General features: G+C 36.7%; 1 non-coding gene across 1 annotated transcript; it reads left to right on the top strand.

The window, feature by feature from the left end:
- The first annotated feature begins 17,652 nt into the window (after positions 1 to 17,652).
- LOC127197707 (U6 spliceosomal RNA) lies at positions 17,653 to 17,759 on the top strand. The gene has a single exon (XR_007831724.1). It is a non-coding gene; the product is annotated as a U6 spliceosomal RNA (small nuclear RNA).
- The last annotated feature ends 4,650 nt before the right edge of the window (positions 17,760 to 22,409 follow it).

The following is a 22,409-nucleotide window of genomic DNA, read 5'->3' on the forward strand; positions in this document are numbered from 1 at the left end:
AAGAATCATTGGATTTTAAAATTCAACACAGCAGCTAAGTAGAATGCCATCTAATAAAAAAGGATTATAACTTATTAACAGTCAAAACCACTGGTATGTAAAAGACTAGGATGATAAATACTAAATTCATTTTACCACTTACCACTTACACACATGCATGTGTTGAGACATTTATCACCTGTAAGCTGTATGAAATTTTTATTAAGAGGTAGTTACAAAATCTCTTACTATGTAGAGATAAATACAACCTTGTTTCCCAAAACTGAATGTAGACCATGTAGTTGAAGATATCTGTATTTCTTTAAGCACATAAGGATATTTTTAAAGGCAAAAAAAAAAAAAAAAAAAAAAAAAAAAAAAAAAAAAAAAAAAAACAAAAAAAAAAAAAAAAAAAAAAAAAGAAAAAAAAAAAAAAAAAAAAAAAAAAAAAAAAAAAAAAAAAGAAAAAAAAAAAAAAAAAAAAAAAAAAAAAAAAAAAAAAAAAAAAAAAAAAAAAAAAAAAAAAAAAAAAAAAAGAAAAGAAAAGAAAAAAAATGAATAAGGCATTTTTAAACATGTTAATTCTGAAGACTTTTGGTTTCATTGTTCCTGCATTTTTATTTTCACAGTTTGGGGCATGGAAACTGGTCCTCACACACTGATGCTTTTATTCTCATTACTAGTCTTGATACTTAAACCCAAACCCACAAAGCATTTTACAGCAAACTTTTCCATGAACTGTCACTGACCTATGATGAGACTCAGCCAAAGTTCATTTTCTTAGAATCTCACCATTGGAGATGACCTCAGGGCTCAACTCATAACATTTTCTTCATGCTACATGCTACACACAACTGTGTCTTCTGTAACAATGACACCACATATACATGAATGCTTCTGGTAAAGAAAATGTTAACTATTTACTAAGGTGAATGTGTAAAATTTGTTGAGAGCAGAAGCTGCAGATTGTGTTGAGGCTCTAGGAGGCTCTCCTGCCCCTCTGTCATAGGACTGAGTCAAGAAGCTACCAGTTCTGGATACTTCTTGATGCTTCTAGTAACTGCAAAACCTCTTACCAAGAGATACCTGCTGTGACATGCAAGAGCTGAGCTAATACTCAGAGCCACCTCACTCCAGTCTTTCCTTCTTCTAAATCACAAAGAACTACATCTAACTGGTTGGTTAATAATTGGTTCCACACATAAATTTCATAAGCAAATATTCCAAGAAATGCCACTTTTACTTTTCCAGTCTCTGAACAATAGAAGCTCAATGGTACAATAGCAAAACAGAATAGAATTATAACATACCACATTCAACTGAGACAGCAAAATGAAACAATTCTTCTACCCTCAGGACATATTTGGTTCTGTGATTGTCTAAGTTTCCTTTGTGTGGCTGTGATGAAATATTCTGACAAAAAGACACTTAAGAGAAAAAGGGGTTATTTAGAATTATAGTTCTGGGTCATAGAGTATCATAGCATGGAAGTCACAGAGGCAGGAGTTTAAAGCAGATATACACATCACCTCTACAGTTGAGAAGTAAGAAACATATTTATGTTCACTTGCTTGCTTGCTTACGCTCAGCTGGATTTCTCTAGTTTAATACAGCCTAGCCTCCTTGACTAGGGAATGAGGACTCCCATAATGGACTAAGTCTTCCTTCATCAACTGACTTAAGACCATCACATATAGACAGCCCTACACAGACGATCCCTTGTTGAGATTCTCATCCCAGATGGTTGTAGCAAGTTAATAAGTAAAGTTAATAATTGCAGAGGTGCTTTGACACAATCCAATCAATACAGTTACTTAAAAACATCCAAAGCTACATCTTAGTACATAGTACGTTTCTCTTTTCTTGGTACCCTGAAAAGTATGAGTTGATCATATTACTTTGCATTCCTTTATATGTCAGCTTGACATAATCTAAATACACTCACACTCATTCAACATCATAACCTGGTATTCTGTTTAACCAATAAGAACCAGTCTCTGTATATATTTGTAGAAAGAATGGAGTTATTTGACTATTTCTGCTTCATTGCTTTTAATCTTTCAAATTACATAACATTTTTCTTTTCATGTGTCTGTAGTTCTTTTCTGCTCAAGGTCAAAATTTTCCACATGTCTTATGTTCATGACCAACATAAAACACATATGTGTAAAAGTATGTTTTATTCTCCTGACTGAGATACTTACTGCCTCCTTCTACTAACCTAGGCCTCGTCCTGGAAGCTTCTAGCCTTCATATAATCTAACTTAGTCCTAGAATGTTTTCAGCCTCTGAGACTTACTGCTTAATAAACTCACCCTTACTTGTTCTTTCTAATCTCTGCACTAGCTGGTTCAATTCTCCCAGCTGACTTATTTAATCTGGCTTCTCTCTTGACCCAGAATTTCTCTGCTGGCCTCAAACTAACTCAGCAATCTGCTCTAATTTTTGGCTTCTTCTCATTTTCTGGCTCATTCCATCTTCACCTGAGTTCTCTCTCAGCGACTCATCTCTCTATTACTGTCCTGATAAAAATGTCTTCCTCTCTTTTTAAAACTGCGTCTAAATAGCTTCCCTTTCCTCTCTCTTATCAAGAGAGTTGGACAAATCTGTCAAATCTTTTATGATTAATCACCTTTTCTGCCACTGAATTAGACATCACTTTCAAACATTGGGGCTTCCTTCTTCCAACTAACTTTACCTTCCTTGGGGATTAAAGACATGTACCCCAGCTCTTGGACCTAAGCTTTTATTTACCTGACATTTGCTCTTTACCAAGCTGCCCTTGAACTCAGATCTGTTTGTTGCCGTTTCCTGGATTAAAGGAGTGTTTGTGTTCTAGCCAGATCACACAGACCTAGAAGATCTTTGGATGTGATCTCTTGCCAGAACAGTTTTGTTCTGAATTAACATTCCCATACACATATGTTTATGACTGGCATGATACACAAGTAACAACATGTTTGTACAACACTCCATTTAACATTTTATTACTGTATTTCAGTCAAATTAAAGATACAATATGAGGAAGATAAAAGATGTCATTTTCATGTACTAATAGTAATCTTATGTACCTTTCATTCTTCTTCATAGAAGTTGTATTTTTAGTCATAAACATGAGACATGTGGAACATTTTGACTTTGAACAGGAAAGACCTGCAGACACTATAATACATGAAATGTAAAATGTTAAATAAATTGAAAGATTAAAAAGCAATGAAGCAGAAATAACCAAATAAATCCATTCTTTATACAAATATATACACAGATTGATTCTTATTGGTTTAACAGAATATCAGGCTCATGATGTTAAATAAAACATTTAAAGGTCAAATATTATGAATTGGAGAAAGCTTTCATCAGCCTGCCCAGGAGTAACAAAGAAATGAAACAGCATCTCCTGACCTACATGGTGATAGAACCATTTCCACTCTTTGTTCTGTATTTATTTGAAGATAGTAGCATTTGCTCAACACTGAAGAAGACATATAAGAGACAGTATTTTCACTAAACCATCTGGTAACTTCAGTGATAAATGTGAATATATTTTAGAAATTAAAAGTTTGCAAAAAGGATGTAACAAGGAGAAAGAGGAGGGTAGTCTGAGAGGAAAAGGTGAACAAAAAAGTGAATTGAGCAGCTGCCTAGACAACAGACCTCTAAGTAAATATAGCCATCCAACTTGCTGCAACTAAAGGAATGCTTACCATAGAAATGATCCCAGCTTTGCTTTACCGTTGATGTTTAAGGAAAAGATTTATAGAGCAGGAAGTAAATGATGTCTGTGGATGTCAGAAGTTGGTGGGCACCCATGAGCAGTCCCTAGTTCATGGTTCCCAGAACAAGCATTGTAGGCACAGGAACAGTTTATTAGAAAAGGGTACTCTTACATGGAAGAAGCATGGCCTCAGAACAGGAATAGGGTTAGTAATTCATACAGCCCCACTTCAGAGTTTATGTCACACGGGGTGGTTTTCAGTGTCATGTGCATAGTGAGATTTCTCACACCTGATCTGTTTCTCATGTAGTTCTACATCACATATTACATTTGTGTCTTAAATCTCTACCCCGGGGTGCACATTTAAGTAAAATAATGAGTCACAAGTCACCTTAGGAACTCTGCAGTATCCCCGTGCTTACATCAGTGGCTCTGGCCAGTCCTGGTTAGGTTTAGTTGATTATAGACTTCCTTTCTGTTTGTATCTTTTTTTTTTTTTTTTTCTGCATGCACATTTTATAGCATTCATGCTGGCCATTCCATATCTGCCTCTCTGTCTTATTTTTCGTTCTCAAAACTTGACAGTCTAGCTTTCAAACACTGCATTCAGATGACAACCTCACATTACCCTCTACCTTTGTAAATTTAGGGAAAGAAAATTTTACATATTCATACTCAGGGCCTTCCCACTTTGTGTGACCTGAGGGTAAAGAATAATATGTTACCTCTTTGGAGTAATCTTGGGAGGTGTGTGGAGTAGTGCTTTCTTGGGAGAGTGTAGTCTAACTGCCCTGATAGCCTTCTCTGAGCAGGTGGGCTCTTCACTCCACGAGATAAAAGTGTCTACCATAATTAGCAGTTACTTCAGTCTTTGGCAGACAGGCAGCATGTGAGTCTTTTATCAGTCCTCAGCTGGAGAAGTACCATTTCTTTAAACAAGGTTAATCAGAGAGTGTATTTTTGGTGCCATGTTTTTACAACACAGAGGACATGTGCAAGGCATGCCTGATTGATGGTTATCATTAAACAGTTCACTGTAAAAATGTGGGAGGCCACAGTCACAGTGACATCATGGCCAGTGTGGTAAGATGCTTGTAGGTCCTTGCTCTCCACTACCTGGCTTTTTGTAAAACTAGTTTTTTGACGAATTAGCCACCTCTGTTTTGATCTTTGCCCCTACCCTGTCAATAGTGGAATATTCCTCCATTCTTTTAATGTCTTTGTGAGAGGGAACAGACACAGGGCTAAAGGGTATGACATAGCCAGAACTTCCACCTCTTTCTCATCCTTTTGATTTCCCTCTGAGGTTCATCTGTGGACATTTTGGTGACCTCTGCACGGATCATTGACACTTCTCTGCAAGGCTAACAGCTTTTAGTGGCAAAAACTCTTGTTTTATATTTTATGCAGGACTTTCCCTCATCAGCCGCACTCTTTCCCCTCCATGTCCCTGCATGGATATATGGCAACAAAGGAAGATATTAGAAGTCAGTATAAATGTTAATGATTTTCGTTTTGTCCCCTTCGAGGCTCACAATAGCATACTCAGCCTGTATTTCACTCTGGAGAATATATTTACTGCCTTCACTGTACCTACCATTCCTACTCCAGATTGAACAGTGATTCATCTGTTAGGGTAAGTTCGCCAGTATAAATCTGAGAAACAACCTGTCCACAAGAATGGTCAACTCCTGAGTCTCAAAACAAGTCTTTAGAACAATATAGGAAAAGTCCATGACAGTAACTCTGTATTGATTATTCATTCCTCTGTAATCCAGGGGGTTTCCTTGAGCCTGCAGAGTAGCTTAAACATGATGGGAATTTAAACCTTCAGTAGAGGTTTCAGAAATGATCTTGCTAGTCTCCTTTACAAAAGAAAACCAGGTGATGTCACCCTGAGTTGGGCCATTCCTTTGAACTTCTCTCTAGCTTCTTTCAAGGATTAGCCAGTCATAATGGATCCTGGGGGAACCTCAGTGACTATCCTGTTTTTCTCTGCAAATAGTAGTAGTAGTAGTGGGAGTAGCAGCACTAGTAATAGCAACAACAACAACAATAATAATAATAAAAGGAGATTTTGTTAGATTGAGTGTTCTCAAGGTTTCCAAGGAGGAGGTCTAAATTAAATCCTGTTTGATGATTTTTGTCACCTTCTGAATCTTTGAAGTTTATTTCAGTGAGTCAACTGGTGACTTTTTAGTTGCCTCATAAATGAATTGGTAATCCAAATGTGGCAAGACTCTGCCATTTCCAAGGGGGAAGAGTAGTGTTCCAGGAGACTGAAACTATAAAAAACCTGAATGTGCTCAGAGTGAGTTGCTAGTTTCTGAGTAAATATGTATTAAAGGTACATCATTCTTTAGAGAGATTTGTGACTTTTGCTTAGAAAAGTTTGTATCTTCTCCCTGACAAGAAATATAATAACTTAATACTATTAGCATCATAATCTCCCAAGGTGGTACTGTACATCAAGAGACCCTTTATAACCTCTGCGATGGCTCCTTCATTTAACTTCACATCTCCAAGTGCCCTTTGTAATGCCCTGGCAAAGAGGTGTGGACTATCCCCAGGCTCCTGAGGAAGTACCATTCAAATATATTGTTATTAGAAAGAACTTCCGATTCAAAGTCATTAAAAATTGGGAGTCTGGGTGTAGTACAACTAAGAAAAGTTTGATCTTTTAGGTCTAATACTGATAACCAGTGTAAAACCCAGCAGGATTCTTGGTTTTTCCCTTGGGTCTACTTGTGTTTTAATTGGCTGGCTTAACTATTGTTTTTCTCATTCCCATTATTAGGGCTTCTAGAAATTTGGCCCTCTTAATCATTCTCCTATCAATGTAATGATCCCAAGCAGGCAATAGTTTCATTTACTGTTGGTGTCTTTCCAGATTACTTGGAATCAATGCAGCATTAGCTTCTTTCCCTACCGCTGCCAAACTGTGTCCTGTTTCAATAGATGAACATCCAGTAGTTAGATAAACTACACACACACACAGACAGCCCAGGGCAGGGCAAATGGCAGAGTCAGGATCTAGAACCCACTGGCTTCATTCTCCAAGTAATTTCCCAGTTGTCCTTAGATTTCTAGGTGTTAATTATTGTAAACGGCTTCGTAACCATACGATCCCTTTAGCCCCAGTGTGTCATGCCTCAGAAAAAGAGGCTCCAACCTGGATATATCTATGACTGCAGAGGGAGTTTTAGAGTCAGGTTTGGGGGAGCAGTTATAGGTAGCAGGTAAGGTGGTAACTTGTTTACCCTGGAGACACTGTACTGTGTAATAGTGGGTCATCCAAAACATGCATGCTTTTCCTATCTCCATTTGCTTTGACTCTTTGCTCACATTACAGAGTAAGGACTCCTGACACAGAGACATACAGACTAAACACAGCAGATATTAGACCATTTCTTTTGAGTTCTACATAAAGATGTTATTATATAGTTACAGGTAAGACTCTCGTTTTGAGTCTAGTTCTTCACATTCCCCAATTAGAACTGAGAACAAACAGTATTGTGGTGAGATACAGTATTGCTTTTACTATGTTTGACTGATGAAACCCTATGCACTGGTTAATGAAACGCCAAAGGGGATTAAAATAGGTCTTTCCTATGAAGACTCCCCCTCCAGTGGAGAATAAAAAGTAATGTAGAAGAATATGTCCGATTATATCACAGGGAGATGGGCTCTGAGGTGTAGGAAGATATGGTCAGATTTGAAGACTCTGGTGGAAGTGATTGTTCATTAGAATCCTCCTGCAGAATATTGATATCTCTTCCTTAAGTGTACGTATCCTTTCTGCAAAGGTCTTCTGCAATGGTTCTTACTAGCCTTCCAATCTGAATAACTGACCTCTTGTTAAATAGAATTCTATATATAGCTAGCCATAAATACATCTTTGGACTATCAGAAGAAGGACAGAATATGCAAGTTTGTAAATAATTATAATTCAAAAATTTAAAATTTTTTAAAAAAAGAACCAGGCGGCTGCCATTGTCAGAAAGGGAAAATCCACATTCCTAGGTCGAAGGATTTAAACCACTGTAAGTTTCAGCTATTCCTGCCATTCAGGAGTCTTTAGTAGGAGAGAGACATAAATTGAAGCCTATTCAAGAGAGCCTCTTCTCTCCGTGGGCCTCAGGACTAGGGCTTTCCAACAAGGTATATAGCAGGCACCTGGCTCTTAGATTGTGGAACGTAATTTACAGAGGATATCAGAAAACTGACATTCCTAAAGCTAAGCACAATGGGTAGAAAATAAGTTAAGAGAAGTAATTTCAGGAAGTGGGGAATAAAACATATGATTTTCCTTTTTGTTCTGTACACATAAGCAACATGGAGCTAGCCATGCATGAATCTGTCTTGTGCTGGATAGGGCGTACATTTTCCTCTTTCATGACCCAGTTAATACACCATGGATGTCTCTGAGCTTCAAGAACACCCTGATGCTTTTATTTGCTTTACTGTGTATAATAAGAACAGCAAAAGAGAAAGAAGAAAAAGGAAAATGCAGCCATATGGATGAAGTATGATCTCACCTCCTTCCCAGGGAACTTACTCCTACTCAGGCTTCCAAGATGTTACTGTGGGATGTCAAATAAGTTAGGATTTCCAGAGCCTTGGAGACCTTATCAAAGATCTGAAAAGAAGAGGGTGGGAGATGGCTTAGTGTGTAAGAACACTTGTTATGCAAGTATGAGCATATGAACTCAGATCAGTAGCAACCACGAAACTTGCTAGGTATGTTTGCAAGCATGTTTTTTTTTTATTAATTTATTCTTGTTACATCTCAATGTTTATCCCATCCCTTGTATCCTCCCATTCCTCCCCCCCCCCTATTTTCCCATTATTCCCCTCCCCTATGACTGCAAGCATGTTTTTAACCCTAATACTTAGCTGCAGTTGGGGATAGAGATGAGAAAATGGCTTAGACCTTGCTGAACACCTCCAATCTATCCCAAGGTTTCAGTGAAAGACCATGCCTCAAGAGAAAAAGACAGAGAGTTTTAGAGCAGGATATCAGATGTTTCTAATCTTTGCACAAGCATGCACACACAAGTACATAAACAAGAATCCTAAAAGTGCTTATGAACAGTTTATAAATGTTTTATTGAGAAGAGAGAGCAACATTAAAGGTGAGATTCAGTGCAATGAGAAGTGGAAACAAACACGATGACCTTAAAGCTTAATTTTTAGGAGTCTTTCTTGAATTTATTTAGGCAGGGATGGGAGCTAATTCTTAGGGTCAGAACCTGGATGGAATCTTAACCCAATGGATGGTTAGGTCATTATGTAAGTTTTGACAATCTGCACATATGTGTGCTGTATACCTTTTAATTTGAGCATACATATGCCTACATCAAGTATGCATTACACAGTAATAGGGGTTCCCCTACCACAGACCACTTAAAATATTGGCCTCATTCAACTCTCCTTCTACAGGGTAGCATATGAGCATAAATTATAGGTGAGGAGGAGTTGAGTATTTTCCTATCAGAAAAGATAAAGATGTGTTCCAAGGTGATCTCTCTATGGCCACTTGAGATATTGCTCAGTACATTTTCTTTCATTATTTATTAACTCTAGGAAATATTCAATAGGCAAGGATTGTTGCCAACTCACTGAGCACATCTGCCCAACTTTATAGTTTAAGGGTAAAGATTAATTTTACACTTAGCAACTGTCATCTGGGAAAACAAGCCACCCTGTTCATTTTCAGTTTCCAGCACCACTTGGAAATTCCTTACTCTGGGAAGAAGACGTTTCAAGCTGCTGCTGAACGACTCTTTAGGTCTCATCTCCACTTACATGTTTTCAGGGTACATAAAATTCAACAAAAGAAATAGGTCGAGGAGTAGGAGCTGGAATGAAGTAAAAACAAGCGAGACCAAAAGTAGATGGAATTGAAAGACTTTTCTCCACAGGAAGACTCTTCAAAGCATTACTGCTTCAGCCAGCAGGTGTCTACAGGTGTGAGCTGGCAGACATCAATTGGCAAGCCACGAAGCAACAGTGATATCAGAGTAATCGCCATGGAAGAATAAATTAGTCTAAGTGTTTCTTGCCAGCAGAGGTCTTTCAGAAAGCTCTCTTTCTCTCATTCTGGGTGTGCTGTGCCAATTAAGTACAGCTCTTCCTGTGAGGAAAGGGGGTTAAAGTCAAAGCAACTCTATTTGCATATAAGGAGTGAGATACAGAGAACTCTCTGAAGAGTGCTAACTGCTCTAATCCCAGTTGCTGTCAAGCAGCTAATGTTTCTAGAGTCATCTTATTGCCATAGTAACAAAACTATAAAGTATTTCAAGGAAAGAAAGAGCTTCCATGTTCAGAGTAAAATGTTTATGAATTGGATCTTTAAGCTAAACGTTATGTAAATAACTTCCCCAGCATATACTTTGGTAATGAAAGCAAACTTCACGAAGCGATTCACTGTTGATGAGGCACTACTCATACACACATTTCCTAATTTGCTGCAACTACAAAACTTAGAGAAAGCAGTTTTCTTGAAGTTAGAAATGAATGTGATATTTAATATTCCCCCCCCAAACTGCAAAGCAACAGTATTCCTAGACATGCTCATATCTTATCACTGGGACAAGGCCTTACTCAGCTATAAACAGAATCTTTGTGCATCCTTCTGAACCTAAGCACTATGCCTATTCACTTCCATTTCTCATAAACCTTCATTTTCTAGAAATCATGATTTCAAGTCCTTACTACTTTAGCAGACACCTTAGTAAATATGAGCATATGTATATTTCAATCATGATGGCATTTAAAAAATTCACAGGAAAATACGTTATCATCAAAAATCCATTTTATGAATACATACCTGGATGTTTGTGGAAGTGATGCTTAATTAATTGGATTACTGTGACTTAGGAAAGAAAGATGCTTGACACTTGGTGGGTTAAAAAAGAAAGTAACAAATATTGAAATCACTCCATTAATCCTCAGAGAAACTGAGTTTAAAAAACAAAAACTCTGATTTAAGTAATAATCACATGAATTTTTAAAGTTAAATAATGACTCATCTGCCACAGAGTTAGTCATGGAGCTCAGCACTGGATCTGAGAGACATTGCTTTTCTGTTTTCCTGATGCCATTCATACCACACCTCCTGACTTAGGGTGATTGCCCTCTTATATTGCCTTCCAAATCCTCCTAATCTTCAAAATGGCACCTATATAATACATAATTCAACATGTCTTTTCAGTTTATCCTTTTTCTTAAAAATTTTTGCTCTATGTGATACATTGCTAATTATCTCTATCTGGGTATATTAACACAAAGAGGAGTTTCATTTTCATATCAGGCAATCATAGAAAGACACATAAGGAGAAAATTATAGAAATAAAGCCATATCTAATTAATGAATAGTTAGAACTCTAAATCATAAAAATAAAGCATAATCTTGAATTGACATCATAAACTGGCATTTTTATTTTTTTATTTTTTTTTATTAATTTATTCCTGTTACATCTCAATGTTTATCCCATCCCTTGTATCCTCCCATTCCTCCCCCCCCCACCTTCCCATTATTCCCCTCCCCTATGACTGTTCCTGAGGGGGATTATGTCCCCCTATATATTCTCATAGGGTATCAAGTCTCTTCTTGGCTACTTGCTGTCCTTCCTCTGAGTGCCACCAGGTCTCCCCCTCCAGGGGACATGGTCAAATGTGAGGCACCAGAGTACGTGAGAAAGTCGTATCACACTCTCCACTCAACTGTGGAGAATATTCTGACCATTGGCTAGATCTGGGAAGGGGTTTAAAGTTTACCTCCTGTATTGTCCTTGGCTGGTGCCTTAGTTTGAGCGGGACCCCTGGGCCCAAATCTGCCTATCATATTGTTCTACTTGTAGATTTCTAGGACCCTCTGGATCCTTTTATTTTGCTATTCTCTCATGCGTCATTCAGAAACTGGCATTTTTAATTCAAATTATTTATCATTACAGTTCACACAGGTGAAAATTTTTACTGGAAAGCCTATTTAATTTCTAATGTCTTTACTAATTTTTGACCCTTTTTTGGCAGCTATGACTATTTTTACTAAAATCATTTAACTGTCTTTCTCTTCATAACAGAGAATAATGGTGCACCTTGAAATCAGGAGGATTCTGTGATAATATGATATATTGAACAGTATACAATAAGTTATGACTCATTTACCCTTCCATGGAAGCATTGGCTTGAAGTCTCAGTAGCGGCTAAAAAGTTACAGCACCATCCTTTTATTAATATATCACAGGTAGATCCTGTGGCAGGAGCAGCCTGCACCTGTATCCCAGAACCAGCTGTTCCTACTAAAATTAATGTCTGTAGAATCCTGGCTGGCAGCAGATGATAGAACCATTAATCAAAAATGGACAGTTTACCAGGGTTTCAAGGTTTGGTACAATTGTAATTTGTTCATCATGAGTATCCTGAGGAATACAGATGGAAGAAAGAATTAGATAAAACTCACAGTGAAACAAAGCCAACCTTTTCTGATACTAGCACAATTCCTTGTGCTCTTTCTTACTTACAGAGTCTTTATTTCCTTGTCATGTATGCAGTCTTTCCCACCTGTGTACCATATAAAGTATCCATCGGATAAAGCAGCAAGAAACACCTAGGACTATCAAATAAAACGGACAGGATCTACAGCAGACATAGAGGCATCTCTCTGCGTATGATTGTAAGACGTATGTCTTACTTGAGGTAAGTTAATTGATCTGTCACGCACCTGGAAAAATGAAGTGTAAAGTAGTCCATCTTATTCTGCTTCTAGTCAAGATGGGAAAACAGGAACTATATTTATCTCTTTTTTTCTGAAATAACTTATAAAAACTGTAAAAAGCATAAGGAGCCATTTTTCAGGCACCAGGAGTTTCTGAGAGATGTCAAATGAAGCTGAGCATTGTAGCTGCTCCCATGACTTCCCCAAACAGCCTCCATGACCTCGTGACTGGGGCCCACACAGAATTAAGTCTCTTTGAGGCAACTGAACCAGAGGACCGGAAGGTGGGGCCGACTGGGGTGTACAAGGGGAACAGAACCCCTGGAGAAGAGAGCTCTAGGGCAAAGAAGCTTGAGACTGTGGGGAGTCTCAAGATTTCAGATAAATACCAAGGAGGAGAGACATGTGATAAAACTACGGGAAGCCATAAGCATATACATCCATCACCATAACCCACACAGAGAGGAGAACATACGTAACACTGCGGAGAACAAAACCACCCAAATCAGAGTGGTGGCCACATTAGTCAAGAGGAGTTTTCCCTCAGAGTTTGACCAATACTAACCTCAAATTAAGTCTGTTCTGGAACTGACTAAAGAAACTTGAAAGTAAGAATAAAAGTCTTTCTGTGTGGCTTAACCATATCCCAAAGAAAGGATCAATGTAGTAACATAAATTAAAATGAAATGGTGTTTTCTCAATCCATGAAATCAAAGCTACAAGAATACCGACAGCCAACATTAGAGTTACTACTGGAAGATCTAATATTTCATTGCAGTTAAAAAGTAAAAACATCCCTTCTCATTCAATTATATTTAACTTTTCTTGGATTTATAGGTTCAAGAAGTTAAGCAAGAAAAAATAAATACATAAAAATCAACTAAATTTGAAAAGAAGAAAAGTTTATTTTCTGATGTTTTAAGTTTCTATGTAGAAAATCTGATAGGCTACACATACACAGACACACTCACACACACACAGTCATACAAGAATTAAGAGATAATATTATGAAGTTCCAACTGAAAAAATTACATTTTCATATATCAACCATAAGAAAATCTTTGAACAAAAGTTATTTAAAATAGCATTAAAATACATAGCACTTGAAGATATTTCTGACAAAATCATACAACACTTAGCAATGTTTTGGGTAAGTTCATGGGCAAAAATCTACAAAGCATGTTGAAACTAAAATTTAAGGTCCGGGCATGGTGGTGCACGCCTTTAATCCCAGCACTCAGGAGGCAGAGGCAGGTGGGTTGCTGTGAGTTTGAGGCCAGTCTGGTCTACAAAGTGAGTCCAGGACAGCCAAGGCTAACACAGAGAGACTCGATCTTGGAAAAAAAAACTAAACTGAACTAAAACGTAAGCAGATTGACATATATGAGCATACAATGTTCATGGATTAGAAGACCTATTTCTTAGTCTAGTCTGTCTGTTCTTTCTAAATTGCTATTACATTAAACTAAATGCAACTAAAAATTCCAACATAATTTTCTATACTACTTGGGAAATTGAGAACAAAGGAGAAAAGCCTAGCAGAATAAGATAAGTGTTATTTGAAATAGAAAAGTTGAATTGTTTGTGACACCTGAGGTTAAATTTTATTATAAGGCTACAGTGATCAGGTCCATATGCTGCCACAATGGAAAGAACAGTTCTATATCAGTGAATTAAAAATAACCTTGTGAGCAACAATTAAGGCACTAATTTGAGAAGTAGACTCAATAATCTACTCTTTCGTCATTTCCCCCTGGCTGGGTGGCCTTGCCAAGCCACAGAGGAAGAGGGTACACTTAGTACAGACGAGACTTGATAGAAGGATGTCAGATGTTACAAAATGAAAGCTATCTCCATTCTCACATCATCTTTCTTTATGTGAAACTAAACTGAACCTGTCACATAAACAAGAACCAGGATTTTTTTTAAACAGTAGAAAAAATGTTCTCTTTTTATTTTTATAATTCTTAAGAGTTTTAAATGTATATTCACTGTAGATACATTTTCAATATAATGGTAGAAGTTAAAATAAGCAATGGCAATGGGTATAGTGTGGACAGAGTAAAACATATGATCATGAATGTCAGGTGAAAAACTCAGTTTTCAAGTATAAAGTGAGTGTCTTCTTACATTTCCAGTTTTTAGCTTGCTAGCTTCTGTGGCCATAGAAAACATAACCCGTATACCTTTATAAAAGAGAACACATAACAACGGATCCTATGGGTCTGTTTTCCTAATTACAAAAAACAAAGTTCAAATTTTTCCTAATTACAAAAAACAAAAAACTAAATTTTATTTTTCTAGTAAATCAATACTTAAGCAAGATAAGTAATGACCAACCCTTCATACATTCTTGTAAAATTCTCACCAAGATTGCTCTTTGGAAGACACCAAACTGCTCTCTCAGTCTAGAAGCATACTCAGCTTTGCCACACCTAGTTAGCTGTGCTATATTGATGGCTTTTCAAAGAACACTGATGCTATTTCTGTAGCTAAAGTGCATAACTCTAATTTAAATTCTGATGTTTTCTTGTACAGATTTCAAAATGCTATGGAAAGATAATAAATATAGTAGAAATCTACTTGTTTTGAAAGAAACAAGTAAAATGTGCTATTATTGCTTATTTTCCTGACATAATTTTTAGCACAGTCATATAATTTTTACCTAAGTCATCCTTAAACAGTAGATGTAACGAGTCATTTAATATAAAATATTTTGAAAACATTACATTATTATTCAGCACCAAACAAAACGGCCAGTGTCATAAACACTGACCATTCGAGAGCACCATAAACTCTTGTATCATAAAATTACCTTAACAATTACAGGAAATGAAGAAAAATAAAGTTACAGGAAAATACACACTTCACATAGGGCTTAGGGTCTTATTCTTTAATCAAAAAGGAAAAACTACAGTCTATAAACTACAATATTATTTTAAAAATTAGAGGAACTGTACCTCATTGTCTTAGACATAAACCATGCTCACTTATGTCTACAGTTAAAAGGAAACTTGGTGTCCACACTGTGGGGTTCCCATTTCATTATGTCCAGTAAAAATCAATAGGCACTTAAAGCATCTATTCCCAGTCTTTTCAAACTAAGTATTTTTAAAATTCTATTATCCCTTCCTTCTGTATTCTTCTTCTTCTCTCTTCTTAACCAGTGAGCCATAGTCTAGCCACTGATGAAGTGTCTGAATGTAATGGCTTTACTTCTTTCTCCTCTCCAGAGTAGTGATTTTATCCTGCAATTGCCTTTTTCTCTCCTGTCAAATCTTCTACAACATAATCCATCAAGCCCTTCTTGAGTCGTCTCTACTTATTTCTCTTCTTCAGGTGCAATGAAATTCCTCTTCTTTGAGTTAATGTTGAAAGATAAGCACAAATACACACACACAAAAATGGGACACACAGACACAGACAAACAAACATTCTTTTTAAATCATTCTATGCAGTGATAAATAAATATGTATACAGGCCTTATTTTGATAATAGCAGAATAAAGAATGCTATTTTTAAAAGTGCTGGAGCAGCTAAGTAGTGAACCCAGTGCTTCTTGCATATAGGCAAATAAATATCCTAGCCCTGAGCTATATGTTATTTCTCTTTTTAAAAGAATTAAAATATATGGGATACTATTCTTAATATGTCATGAAAGCTATCATTTTCTCACTATCTTTAAATATTTTGCTTGGTTTTCTTTTGTTGGGTTGCTATAGGAGGAATGGACATAGGATAATTTCCACACATTCCATGTATTGTGCATGTATAATTACATCCACGCTTTGGCCACTATTACTAACAACAACAACAAACACACAAAGGAGAGAACAGTAAATGTACACAACAACAAACACAAAAGGGAGAGAACAGTAAATGTCCTGGGGAAAAGTCTCAGGGAAATTTCTGTTAGGAAAAATCATTGGGGATGAACAGGTGAACCTGATTTCCTAAACTAAAAATTAATGTGGACTTCATTCATTTTTTTTTTTTTTTTACCCAGAGACTCTGTGTAATTAAATGTTAACCATACCCGTTTTCCATTTACTTCAGTGATCTTGGAAACAAAGGCACTTTGGTTTAGAGAGAAAATTTTCTCTTCATGCACCTTCATTCTTTTAGCATTAGGTGCAATAGAAAAACGGGCCTTCGGTTACTAATACACTTCTGTTCATGTAGATCAGAACAAAAATTTTAAGAGTCATTATGCATGGTGCTCAGTCTTTCATTTAGTTATTGCTTAATGAGCACAGTTTCCACATAAAATTCTATTTATTTATTAGGCAGTCTTAATTCAAAATGTATACAAATTTATTTTTAAATGATTTTGTAGTAAAAAATATTATTTCTAGACTGTTTTACCTCTGTGCCTAGAGTTGTTGAGACTTAGTTCATTTGATACATTATTAATACCCTGTACTGTTGTCTACAAGGTCAATAGTTTTGAAAAAAAAGTAAGGGTTCCAAGGTAACCCACTTAGTTAATGAGGGCAATACTGTTTGGAATGAACTGATAAATTACCAAAAGTTATTAAACTGGAGCCTTTTTGTCTTTGCATTTCCTTTATAACCAACCAAAACAAAACAGCTTTTCTCCCCAAAATAGCCTTTCATCTTTTCTCATGTATTTGAGCACAAAAAGACGTGAATAATATTAACTATGAAGCATAGAGACTATAGTAATTGAACAACGCCCAGATAAATGAAAGATACCCAATCCTGTTTTCTATACAGAAGACTTAATATTGTGAGAACTGAAACTTAAGATTCCTTCACTTTTAATCAAAATTATAAGCATCATCAGTTTCCACAGAAATGGCAAAAAGTAGCATTTATATAGAGCCATAGATCACTTTGGAAAGCCAAAGTGAGTGTGATCAAGAAGAACGAAACAGAAGTGTCAAAAAACATACTAGAAAATGTTCATATTCAAAACAGCAACATGCTGCCACAAACACAGGCACAGAGAACAGAGGAGAAGAATAAAACTTGGGGGAATAGAGTGAAAGTGGGAGGGAGGGAGGAACCAAAGGATACAAGTAATGGGATAACAATTTAGTTGTAATCTGAATAAATTAATTAAATAGTTTAAAAAAAAGAAAAGAAGACCATGTATTGACTGTCATTGCATTGCTGATAAAGATGCCAGTAACATGTATTAGGGAAATGAAAACTTATGAATACTTAACAGAGGACAATAAGATATCTACGTGAGAATAAAAGTAGATGCACCGTGCTCGCATCGGCAGCACATATACTAAAATTAGAATGATACAGAGAAGATTAGCATGGCCCCTGCGCAAGGATGACATGCAAATTTGTGAAGCGTTCCATATTTTTCAGCAAATTAGCTGGATACAAAATTAACTCAAAAAAGTCTGTAGCCTTTCTATACACAAATGACAAGCTTGCAGAGGAAGAAATTAGGAAAACCACACCCTTCACATTAGCCACAAACAATATAAAATATCTAGGAGTCACTCTAACTAAGCAAGTGAAGGAATTGTTTGAAAAAATTTCAAAACTCTGAAGAAAGGGATTGAAGATGACCTGAGAAGATGAAATGATCTTCCTTGCTCATGGATCGGGAGAATTAACATAGTGAAAATGGCCATCCTACCAAAAGCAATCTACAGATTCAATGCAATCCCTATCAAAATACCTACACAATTTTTTAAAGACAATGAAAGTTCAATTCTGAACTTCATATGGAAAAACAAAAAACACAGAATAGCTAAAACAATCTGTACAATAAAAGGTGCTCCGGAGGAATCTCCATACCTGATCTCAAACTGTACTATAAAGCAATAGTAATTAAAGCAGCTTGGTACTGGTACAACAATAGGCTGGTTGATCAGTGGAATCGAATCGAAGACCCAGATATGAATCCACACACATATGGTCACTTGATTTTCGACAAAGAAGCCAAATCCATTCAATGGAAAAAGGATAGCATCTTCAACAAATGGTGCTGGTCTAATTGGAGGTCTAGGTGCAAAAAAATGCAACTGGACCCATATTTGTCACCTTGCACAAACCTCAAATCCAAGTGGATTAAAGACCTCAACATAAAACCAGAGATACTAAGTCACTTAGAGGAAAAAGTGGGGAAGAGCCAGGAGCATATTGGCACAGGAGACAACTTCCTGAGCAGAACACCAACAGCCCAGGCCTTAATGTCAACAATTAATAAATGGGACCTCATGAAGCTGAGAAGCTTCTGTAAGGCAGGAGACACTGTCAAGAGAACAAAACGACAGCCTACAGACTGGGAAAAAATCTTCACCAACCCTACATCTGACAAAGGTCTAATATCCAAAATATATAAAGAACTCAAGAAATTAAACACCACCAAACCGAATAACCCAATTGAGAAATGGGGCTTGGAACTAAACAGAGAATTCTCAACAGAGGAGTATCAAATGGCTGAGAAACACTTAAAGAAATGCTCAACCTCCTTAGTCATCAGGGAAATGCAAATCAAAACAACTCTGAGATTCCATCTTACACCCATCAGAATGGCTAAGATCAAAAACTCAAGCGATACCACATGCTGGCGAGGATGTGGGGAGAGAGGAACACTCCTTCATTGCTGGTGGGAATGCAAACTAGTACAGCCACTTTGGAAATCTATCTGGTGCTATCTCAGAAAAATGGGAATAGGGCTTCCTCAAGACCCAGCTATTCCACTCCTTGGAATATACCCAGAAGATGCTCCAGCACACAATAAGAAAATTTGCTCAACCATGTTCATAGCAGCCTTATTCATAATAGCCAGATCATGGAAACAGCCTAAGTGTCCATCAGTAGAAGAATGGCTAAAGAAACTGTGGTACATATACACTATGGAATACTACTCAGCTATTAAAAACAAGGAATTCCCGAAATTTGTGGACAAATGGATTGAGCTAGAAATGATCATAATGAGTGAGTTAACCCAGAAGCAGAAAGACTTAAATGGTATAATCTCACTTATATCTGCATACTAGCCCAAGGGGCATGTCCCACGAAAGCCTTCACTTACCAGGAAACTGGGACAGAGGGGAGGACATCCTATTGGGACTCTAGATGAGAGAAGCATGGAAGAATGACAAAGTAGAAGGATCCAGAGGGTCCTAGAAACCTACAAGTAGAACATTATGATAGGCAGATTTGGGCCCAGGGGTCCCGCTCAGACTAAGGCACCAGCCAAGGACAATACAGGCGGTAAACTTTAAATCCCTACCCAGATCTAGCCAATTGTCAGAACATTCTCCACAGTTGAATGGAGAGTGGGATATGACTTTCTCTCGTGCTCTGGTGCCTCACATTTGACCATGCCCCTGGAGGGGGAGACCTGGTTTGCACTCAGAGGAAGGACAGCAGGTAACGGAAAAGAGACTTGATACCCTATGAGCATATACAGGGGGAGGTAATCCCCCTCAGGTACAGTCATATGGGAGGGGAATAAGGGGAAAAGGGGAGGGAGGGAAGAATGGGAGGACACAAGGGATGGGATAACCATTGAGATGTAACAAGAATAAATTAATAATAAAAATTTTTTTTAAAAAGTAGATGCACCATTGGCATGAATCACCAGAATGGATTCAAGACTTAAAACCAGTGTAGGCAATGACTCACATTTGTAATCTCAATATGGAGAAAGCTAAGGTAGAAGGATCACACAATCAAGGCAAATCTCAGCTAAACTAAGACCTCACGTCTTTTTTTTTTTTTTTTTTTAAGATTTATTTATTTGTTATTCTGTATACAGTGTTGTGCCTGCATGTACACCTGTAGGGCAGAAGAGGGCCTCGGATCACATTATAGATGGTTGTGAGCCACCATGTGGTTGCTGGGAATCGAACTCAGGACCTCTGGAAAAGCAGTCAGTTCTCTTAACCTCTGACCCATCTCTCCAGCCTACCCCCCCAATCTTAAAAAAGAAAAAAGACAAAAAACTGAAGACTTGAACAAAACTCCTGAAGAAAATAAAAAAGGAACAATACCAACATTGGTGTTGGCAGTCGTTGTTTTGTGACATTACATTCAATGCAAAGATGAGCAAGCAGCACTACAAACTGAAAAGCTTTTTTGCAGTAAGAAAAATAATAAATAAAATGAAAAGTCACCTTAGAGCAGGAGGCCACATTAAATCATACATCTGATAATATCCAAAATAAATAACTCATACAGTATAACAGTAAAAATATAATAAACAAGAATTTTATTTTTTAGGTTATTTATTTATTTATTTTATTAATTTATTCAGATTACAACTCAATTATTATCCCATCACTTGTATCCTCCCATTCCTCTTTCCCTGCCAACCATCTCCCCTTCGTGGAGAGGCCTGGTGGCACTCAAAGAAAGAATAAGCAGGCTACCAAGATGAGACTTGATAGCCTATGATCATATAGTGGATGAGGAGGTCCCCCACGGTCATAAACCTAGGGGATGGGAATAGGATAAACATGAATTTTAAATGTGCAAAAAACAAGAGCAGATGTTTTACAAAATGGACGAACAAATGCCCAGTATATTGAAAAACCAGTCAGTGTTATTTAGGATCCGGGTGAATGTAAATCTAAATCGCACCAAGTTAGCACACCCCATCTGCTGGCATGGCTATTATCAAAAATCCGAAAGGAGATATCATGGAGGGTGCAGTGAAAATGGACTGCTGGCCACGATTGGTGAAAATGTCACTTAGAATGCCTAACGTAGGCATCTCCTGAACTAGAAGGAAAGCGTGAGCATCCGACAGTAGGATCTCCTTCCCCATAAAAGCCGTAGCATTTCCGCAATAAGCAGGGTGTGGTACGTACTGAAGTGACCCCAACAGAGGACCTGATATTGTCCTGTATTTTTATATGTGCATTTGTATACATGGGGTATTACCATACTTTTTAAAAATTGTAAACTGTACTCGGATTCCGCAGGTTGTATTCTGTACTGGCAATAATCCTAGATAAAGGGGTTGTGAGTTTGAAGAGGATTATCAGAGAGGGAGGGTTGGAAGGAGGATAGGGAAGTGAAATAAATATATTTCAATTAACATTATATTCTAAATGTAAATTTTGTCAGTCATGACAACATAGATAGTATTATGCTACGTGAAACCAGACACATAAAAACAAGTATTACATGATCATACTTATATGTGAAAAAAGAAAAGAAAAGAAAAAAATTCAGTCTGGATCATGGCTATCAGGGGCTGAAATAGTGTGAGAAATGGGTACATGCTGTTGAGAGGCCAAGCACTCTGTTGTAAGACAGTTAGGGAGACCTAACTGACAACAGGTGAGTGTACTTAGTAATAGTGTTCTGTCTACTTGTACTTTTCTAGGTCAGGAGAGCTAGGAATGTGTGATGGTGCATACATTCTTTCTCTTTTTTTTTTTTTACCAGCACATCTAAGTTTATTATGAGAGTGAAGATGACCAGAATGCATTATATGCATGAATGGAAATTAATTAAATAAAAAAGAAAAAAAGAACTGTTCCAGGATGTTAATATCTGTGCATATATTATACCAAGTCATAAATATATATTTTAGATATCATGGAGTATATCTGTATTTATGTATTTGGTATAAGTGTCAAATTCTTTGTGATTATTATGCAGGACTAATATAGTATATGCAATATACAATAAATTATATACTTTCATATGTATTTGTAGTAGATAAGATGTTAGCCTAATTTTTATTAGTGTATATTAATTACATTATCTCTCTTAACTGTAAGAATCATTTAAAAATTTATACCAAAATGTTATGCTCTGTACCTTGACTATATAGAATATTATTCATAAGTTATACCTTGATAACAATGTAAAAGAGTAGGGATTATAAATTAATAGACAAACTTAATTTTTTAAGTTTGGATTTTAGAGATTTTTATATATGTCCTATCTACAGTCCTCTTGTTCTATCATTTTTCACCTCATACATATAAGTGTAGATTTCTGTATAAATAAATAAATATTTCTACATTGTTAACATCCTTA

Source organism: Acomys russatus, chromosome 1 (assembly GCF_903995435.1).
Source record: "Acomys russatus chromosome 1, mAcoRus1.1, whole genome shotgun sequence".
NCBI classification, from domain to species: domain Eukaryota; kingdom Metazoa; phylum Chordata; class Mammalia; order Rodentia; family Muridae; genus Acomys; species Acomys russatus.